Genomic DNA, 9,557 nt, shown 5'->3' on the forward strand with positions numbered 1-9,557 from the left:
ATGTATGACTTTGTGACTTTGCGATGGTACTTCTTCTTAGAGAGAGTTATATGGTTTTCTAGGATCAACAATATTCTCATATGTGGTGTCCAAGAAGGTAGTCACGAGCCTGCCAGCACTGCAAATGGAAACATGTAACTAAAATAGACAATCAAATAAAATAAATAATTAACCAAAAAGCAAGCAGTATTCCATTCAACCCACATTATTCCTTGGCCATGGATACCACTTAGAGAGTTCATGAGGATAATTTCACTGGTGAGTGTATCCGATGTAATGAAAAAAAATATGGTAGTTGTGATGGAATCAAAAGATTTGAAAGGCATTGCTATATTTGAACCAAATCTAAAAAAATTTTCCATTGATAATAGTGGATCAACAATACACATAATTTTAGAGATTTATTGGCTAAGAGATGCAATCAATGTCCTAAAGCTAATAGCAAAAATAAAGGCGTGTTATTTGCAATCAATATCACAATTATTCTATATACTAAAAATTTTTAGAGTCAAAATGCCTTACCTTATGCAATAATAAACTACAGAATCTAACAATTAAATATTCTTTTTACAACTAGCATGGACTTACCCTCATGAGATATGCTAAGATAGTCCTCTTCCTCAGAAGTGCAAGAAACATTGATAACCATTTGCCCATACACCTCACCCATTCTCTTATAATTAACAGGTCCAAGTACATTGATTTTTCTCTTGCAAACATCATCCTCAGTACCTTATTCTGCTAATCATATTAAAATCTTTGTTCATTAGGGTGATCTTATGAGCATGAGCAACAACAATGTAAGGATAATTCATAAAGTCAATAACAAAGTCTTCAACTGCCTCCTAAAGAGAAAGAATCGCTACAAGCTACCATTTCTTTTGCAGGCAAGCTACCATTTCTTTTGCAAGCTAGTTTTAGTCAACATTCTTGAAAATCTATAAAAAATATCCTTGATTTATTGGCTAATCAAGTACTGTAGGGGAGATTGGAACCTTAACAGTTGTCTGCTTTGTCCTTGTTATTAATACTGCCTGAGAAAATGATAGGAAGAGTGATAAAGAACATGAACTTCCTTGAGTAGAAGAGGATCTAGATTGATTTGCTGGTTGATCAAGCACTCTAGGGGAGATTGGAACCTTGACAATTGTCTGCTTTGTCCTTCTAATCATTATTGTGCCCCTGAGAATGTGACAGGAAGAGTTAAAAAAAACTATTTGCTGGTATGGTTGATACGACATGGAGAGGATAAGTTGATATGATGCGAGAGTAGCAAAGCCAAATTTTCACAGGGTCCTATTCGCGCTATATCAGGGAGCAGCTCATATGGCGCGAGCGTGGCAAAGCATAATGTTTGGTACTATACTTCTCACTAAATATCGTGGATGACCTGATATGGTGCGAGAGTGGCACAACCAAATCTCCGTAGGAGGAGTCCTTGCTCCGTATCGTGGAGGAGTAAACATGCGCGTGTAAAGTACAATCCCCCTATAATGACTTATTTTTTGTAAAACCTTAAATACATAAAAAAAATTCAAAAAAATATCCATAAGTTTATTAGGCTTTGAAATTTGTTTAGAAAATTGTTAATATTTTTTTGAGCTCGTTTGCTATTTTAAAACTATTTTAAAGCAAAAAAGGGCCTAAAAATGACCAAAAAGTCACAAAAAATCACCCAAAAATAGCATATCCGATACGTGCGTTTGATTTTTTTGTGATTTTTTGGTCATTTTTAGGCCCCTTTTTGCTTAAAAATAGTTTTAAAATAGCAAACGAGCTCAAAAAATCTTAACAAATTTTAATTTTTTTTCAAAGCCTAATAAACTTATGGAAAATTTTTGGATTTTTTTTGATAGATTTAAGGTCTCACAAAAATAAGTCATTATAGGGGGATTGTACTTTGCACGCGCATGTTTACTCCTCCACGATATGGAGCAAGGACTCCTCCTACGGAGATTTTGTTGTGCCACTCTCGTGCCATATCAGGTCATCCACGATATTTAGGGAGAAGTATAGTACCAAACATTATGCTTTACCACGCTCGGGCCGTATGAGCTACTCCACGATACAGCGCGGATAGGACCCTGCGAAAATTTGGCTTTGCTGCTCTCGTGTCATATCAACTTATCCTCTCCATGTCGTATCGACCATACCAACAAATAGTTTTTTTTAAACTCTTCCTGTTATATTCTCCGGCGCAATAATGATGACAAGGACAAAGCAGTCAATTGTCAAGGTTCCAATCTCCCCTAGAGTACTTGATCAACCAACAAATCAATCTAGATCCTCTTCTGCTCAAGGAAGTTCATGTTATTTATTTATCTAACTTCATTGACTTGTCAAAAGTTCATGTTATTTCATGTAGAGAACTTTGTATAACATCATATAATACTCTTTAAACTATTTTTTAAAAATAAATAAGATCATGAATGCTATAGAGTAAAGGAGATCTATAATCACAAAGATTATTTTGATGGTCATTTTTTTTTGGTGAAATTGAGATACATTACATTTGAAAAAATATATACAAGGATAAAGCATCAATAATATAGTGATGCTTTCAATTATAAAACCAGTCTACATTAGAATCAGAGTTCTGAGAGAGAAATAGAATCAAGTCCTTTCTATTTCTTCTTACAAATCAAGGGAAGAGATCTTAAGAGATTTGCTAGGATATGATAGCATGAGTAGTATCATCCCATGACATCAAGTCACCATTTAGGTATTGAAATCTGATAGTGCTAATAAGAATCACAATTGAGGATATTGAAATTTGAAACCCCATAGTGCTAATCATAGTTGAGGGTATGATGAGAAAAAGACTCCCAAGAACTAATATCAAGTAAGAAGTTGTATCCTTCATATTCTTCGAAGCATCCTGCACACATAAAATCGTCTTAGTCCTAAAGTTGATATGATACACAATATCACTAATACTTCTATCTATTACTTGTTTAATGTTTTTTATATTTTAAGAGACAAAATTGAATAATAAATATTTTTAATCTATTACTAGGTAAATATTTTTATCTCCCAGAAATCAAAGTACTTCCTTTCTTCTAATTATAATATATTATCATTGTCTTATCCATTAGTGCTTGCTAAAAAGTTGATATTACAACACTGTATAATGAAGATATTCTATTTTCAAGTGCCAAGATCAAGGTGAAATTTTTCACTTTCTATTCTATTAGCTTAAGGATTATCCTTAGTATATCTATTCCTACCAATTTGTATCAACACCATGGGACTCTTTTACCCATTTTTTAATGAATCAAATTGAAGAGATTGAAGAAAAAGATTGGATTTAGTTGAAACAAAATCTTATAGAATGGATGTCTTAGGGGTCGAAGTAAAGATGCGGCTTGGATGTCCCAACCTAGTTGGGTATGCTAAAAACTAACGAGATGATCTCGTCTCAGGTCCATGGAGGACCATACCTCTGTAGCTCAATCGGCAAGTAAGTGGTATCGATCCTCTGTGTAGAGACTCTTTTGATTGTTGATCACCTTCTCAAGATTTTGTGAAAGGAGACGAAGGGAGACCAATGCATGCTGTTCGTAAGAACCGGACGTGATTTTGGTGAGAAATTTTATGACAGAGTAAAATCTGCTTTAAGAACTAAGAAACAAAGCAAAGATGAGAGAATGATGATTCAAATGAATGCAGACGAAAAAAGAATAATGGCCGAAAAGAAAGAATATTCAAAAAGAAAGAATAATGGCCGAAAAGTGACCTCTGACATGAGTTAACATCCTTAGGCATTTAATGGCTAACCTCTTAAATGAATAATAAATTCTCTCATTAATCACATCTGAATGGCCAAATTTAGAGGGTTCATTATTTTAAAACCTCAATTAATTAATAACTTAATCATTTTCTTACAAGTGCCATTTTTGAAACATTTTTGGCCCTAATGGTTTGCATATTCTGACATTGGTCATGTTTGCAATGCTTGCCAGTTTGGTAAACAATCTAGGTTACCATTTGTCAAGCATGTAAGGCAGAGAAAAAATCCGTTGCAGTTAGTGCATTTTGATGTCTCGGGGCTAGCCCATAATGCATCTATGGGAGACTCTAGGTACTATGTGACATTTATTGATGATTACAGTTGCTATACTTGGGTGTATATAGTGAAGGAAAAAGATGAAGTGCTAGTTGTTTTTCAATAGTTTAAGAAGTAGGTAGAGAAATAGTTTGACTGCTATATCTCTTACTTGAGATTAGACAGTGGTGGTGAGTATGTGTCAAATGCTTTTGACAGTTTTTTGGCTGAAAATGGCATATGCAGGTAGCTTACCTATAGCTATACTCCACAGGAAAATGGAGTGGCTGAACGTAAGAACAGGGTGTTGATGGAAGCTGCTCGTGTGATGTTGAATGAGAAGAGTATGCCATTGTATTATTGGGCAGAAGCTATTATGACAGCCATGTACATTCTTAACAGGACTCCCACTGCAGGAATTCATGATGTGACACATTTTCAGAGGCTATATGGCTACAAGCCGGATGTAAGTCACATGAAGGTATTCGATTGCATAGCTTATGTGCATATCCCTGATGAGAAGAGGAGAAAGCTAGATCCTAAAGTACATAAGCGTGTCTTTCTTGGATATTCACAGGAGAAGAAGGTATACAAATGCTATGATCCCTCTACACATGAGATACCTGTGAGCAAGGATGTGATTTTTGATGATATGGCCTCTTGGTATGCATCACCTATTGTAGTGCCATATGATATGCCTTCTACACAAGTGTCTATATTTGATTTGCAGCAGAGTATTGCATTGTTAGGTAATATAGTGATAGATGTTTCTTCTTTTGTGTCTCCTTAGACAGGATTGTAACACCATCCACTAACAGCATTATGTCAATGAGGGGGAGACATGATGTATTGGACAACAAAGGGAAGGAAAAAGTCTTTGAGGATGCATCTGGTTTGATGACACTAGTATCATGACTTCAGGCTATGACTTTGCTGGCAGTTTAGATAGTGAGCTTGGCATTCTGACTGTCTACCTAGCACAAGGCACAGTGGGTATATTCCACCTCATGAGAGAAGGGAATCGAGTAGTGCACCATAGCTTAGACGGTTGCATAGAGTTAGATACCATATTGACAGGTTGACTTATAGTGGTTACTCTACGAAGCACTATGCTTATATGAAAAAGGTGATGGAGATTAAAGAACCAGGTACATATGCTGAAGCAGTGAAAGATGAGCATTGGTGCATTGCTATGGATGAGGAAATTGATGCCTTGGCTGAAAATGCAACATGGCATCTTGTGCCACTGCCTGCAAGGAAAAAGACATTGGCTACAAATGGGTCTAGAAGATCAAATTCAAGTCAGATGGCAGTGTTGAAAGGTATAAAGCCAGGCTAGTTGCTAAGGGATATGCTCAATAGTATGGACTTGATTATGAGGAAACATTCAGTACTGTTGCCAAGATGGAAACCATACGCACAATGATTGCATTCGCTGCTACTAAAGGCTAGAAATTGTAGCAGATGGACGTTAAGAATGCCTTTCTTAACGGTGACTTGGCAGAGAATGTTTGCATGGATCAGCCTGAAGGATATGTTCACCCTGATTTTCAACATTATGTGTGCAAGATAAAAAAGGCATTATATGGGCTGAAGCAGGCTCTGAGAGCTTGGCATGCAAGGATAAGTAGTTACTTGCAGAGTTTGGGATTTACTATTGGCAGGGCTGATCACAGTTTGTTTACAAAAAAGACAAAAAAAGGCTTGGTAGTGCTAGTCATCTATGTTGATGACTTGATCATCACAGGTGATGATGACTTTGGGATATAGCATGTTATGCATATGTTGAAATTTGAATTTGACATGAAAGATTTAGGTGAACTAAATTATTTTTTGGATATTGAGGTGATCAAGGCTGAAAATGATTGGCTGATGCAGAAACACTATGCCATGGAAATGCTGAAGAAATACGGCATGGTTGAATGTAAACCACTGGATATGCCTCTTGATCAAAATGTCAATTTGGACATTAGCATTGGAGCTGAAATTGATGATGTGACTATGTATAGGCAGATGGTTGGTAGTTTGATCTACTTGACTATCAGTAGGCTGGTGGAGTTATCCAGTTGGGCTCATAAGTCAGTTCATGCAGAAGCCTAGGAAGCCACATCTAGATGTTGTTAGGAAGATTATGAGATATCTTAAGTCCATTGTAGATTATGGGCTGTTCTATGTGAGAGATAAGCCCTTGAAAGTAGTTGGATACACAGATGCAGATTGGGCAAGATGCTCATATGACTGTAGATCTACAAGTGGCTATGATTTTGGATTGGGACGAAATGATCAGCTAGAGTAGCAAGAAGCAACTTATAGTTGCTTTGTCGAGTAAGTACAGGGGTGCTGCATTGGTAGCATGTGAGATTGCATGGCTACTCAAGCTTATGACTGATTTGGACATATAGGAGGATGCTCCAATGACTTTGCTATGTGACAATCTTTAGTAGTGTACTCCTTGCTACGAATTCAGTATACACGCAAGGACTAAACACATTGAGGTACACTACCACTTCATCAGAGAGATGGTTCTTGTAGGGAGAATTGATCTCATGCATGTAAAGACTGATGAATAGGTTGCAAATATCTTTTCCAAGTCTTTGGGTAAATATAAGTTTAGTGTTTTTAGACAGCCACTTGGTGTATAGATGCTATCTTGAGGGGGATTGTTAGACTTCAAGCTCGACTTCTCTATCATTGGTATGATTGTACCCGACACTTAGCGTGTCCAACTGTACACATGTTGACATTGGATAAGTCATTGTTTAGCTTAGCTATCTTTGGTGTGAATGGTCTTGTTGTGACCTTAGGTTTTAAGTAGTCTCTTTAGTTATGTGTTATGAAAAAATGAAGAAGTGCGTGTGAGCTCTCGACTCTGCACTGTTGGCTCCATTTTTTCTCTCACTTTCATCAAAAGACCCATGGGTGGAGAGTGCCGGTCTCCAAGGCAAGGAAGAAGTCATTGTCTATTTGGTGGGGTCTTGACTTCCATCATTAGGGAGGCATTGGGGGAAGCATAAGGTGATGAAGGAGTTGGTGAGACACCAGACAGGTCTCCTCTCTAGCAAGAGTAGGAATAGTCTAGTGAGAGAACTGTGAGTGACAAAGAAGGAAAATAGGAAACACAATCTAGCCATGGAGGGGCCAAGAAGTCCAAGAAGAAAACCCGCCAAAAAGGAGAGCGAAAGAGGAGAGAAGGAAGAAGGACAATAGGAAACATAGTCTAGCCATGGAGGGGCCAAGAAGTCCAAGAAGTCCAAGAAGAAAACCCCCCAAAAAGGAGAGCGGAAGAGGAGAGAAGGAAGAAAGAAAGAGCTGAATACCTCAAGGCCCAAAGGGAATCCAGGAGGCAAAAGAAGAGAGAAAGAGAAAAGTAGATGAAGAGGCTAAGGAACTCAGAAGGAGAGAAGAAGAGGACATCGCTAGGGCCATATGCTTGTCAGTGAAGCAACCCTCCAGAGAGGAGCTAGCTACCATGAGCCTACACAAAGAAGAAGGCCCAAGGACAAGTTTCCAAGTGCCACAAATTATGCCACCCCTAGTAGTAAAAGGCAAGGGCGAGGGTTTGATTGAACTTATCCTACCTGTCCTAGTGCTTGCCACCCCAGTCTCTACACCCACCCAAGGCACTTCGCCTACAATAAATGCTAGTAACCTTATGGCTTGGGTGAGATTTCTGATCAATAAAGAGATAGCTCAAGGTGCAAGTGGAGGAACCCCATTGATGGGAACAAAGAGACTGATAGCATGTGCAGATGTGGGATCATGACAAGATCCTAAGAGACAGAAGGTACAAGCATCCACAGTGACTATCCCTACAACATTGTCGTCGTCTATGGATTATGATGATTACGTCAAAGAACTCTTTTCCCATTTGAAGAGAGCAAAGGAGGAAAAGAAGCTGGTTGTGGCCAAGTTAGAAGCAGAGAAAGATGCATTAGCGGCCTTTCAGCTTGAGAAAACCCACCAAGTAGCCGGTTATTAGAGAGAAATAAGTGAGCTAAAGGCGGTGAGCTAAAGCTGAAGCTCAGAACTAAGGAGGAGCAAACAGAAAGTTGGTAGAAGAGGTTTGAAGATGAGAATTAGGATTTGGTGGAACTTCAAAGGGAGTATAAGCTCTTGATCCTACAATAAGAAGAGCTGCAAGGACAAATAAAGAGGGTCCAGGATGCCATGAAGGAGTTCACAGCTGGAGAAGAAGAGAGGGCCCAAAGATATCATCAAAACATGAATAAGTTGGAGAAGAGGGTGGTTGTGGAGCTAGAAGAGAAGAAGAGACTAGAAAGAGAAATCGAGGAACAAGAGCTAAGAATAAGGGCCTTAGCCCAAAGAAAAAATGAAAGCTTGGAAGATATGAGAAGAAGAGCATATGAATGGGTGGGCAGGAGTGAAGGACGGCTAAGAGACTTAGTGAGCCAACTAGCCCTTGCAAAAGGTGATAAAGTGTTAGTAGAAAGTAGGGTAGAGGCCACACAAATAAGCTTGGAAACCCAACAACATGCCTTCCTCAATACCCTCTTAGACGCCACACAATTAGAAGAGGAGGAGCTAATTGAATCATTAAGGAGAAAGCTAGAGTTTGGCCACAAGGCTTTAAGATACGGGCTGCACATCCAATCCCAAACAATAAGAACTGTTAAAATATTGAGAATGCATGCTAAGGAGGATCACTGATGAGCTAATTGACAATCATAATGAGGCAGAAGCATTGACAAAGAAGAACAACTAAAATTATCCAAGCATAATGCAAGTACAACTGATTGACTGATGGAATGAGTGTGGGGATGAGTACCTTTTATAGGCTTATAGTAGGTGGTATTGGTAGGTGGAGATAGGTGGAAGGGGACCATGGTATTCAACAACTGTGGTTTTAATAAACCATGCATACATGACCTAGTCTAAGGCTTTATTTGTAGTCTGTTTCTTTGCCTTGTTTGTACAAAGAGGCTATGGTGGATGTGATTGCACATTTCTCAACACCCCTTCTCAATCACAATCAAAAAAGACACTGAGTAGACAGAGGCTGTCATGAGTAGAACCTTGCTAAGTGTAGACATGGAAGAAACAAAAAACAACCATACAAAGCTAGAGGCTGTTACAAGGCCTCACTAAGTGTGTAGAGACTATAGTGTGAAGAGGTTACATGAGGAGTTTAGGAGCTTATTGTGGGAACATTAGGCAAGTCCACATGTTATACTTTAAAAGAGTCTATCAAAAAATGAGCTACAAAAGAGGGACTGGTGAGTCCTATCCTTTTGTTCTTGGGGTTCTTCTTCTCCTTCTTCTCCTTCTTCTTTAATGTTGTCTTAATCTTCTTTGATTGTAGCAAGATATGCTCTTTGAGACTTTTTCTTACCATAGCCAAATTTCTCAATATGCCCATATTTCTTACAAAAGTCACAGACTACACTCTTCTTCCCTTTCACATAGAGGAGTTGTTGGTCTCCGCTTGGGATGCTTGTTTCTCCCTTGTTCTTGATCTTCTTTTTCTCTTCCAGGAGAGAGGAATTGATGTCCA

This window comes from Lygodium microphyllum, chromosome 21, assembly GCF_053477565.2.
Source record: "Lygodium microphyllum isolate KBCC chromosome 21, Lygodium_microphyllum_v1.1.10, whole genome shotgun sequence".
Classification (NCBI taxonomy): domain Eukaryota; kingdom Viridiplantae; phylum Streptophyta; class Polypodiopsida; order Schizaeales; family Lygodiaceae; genus Lygodium; species Lygodium microphyllum.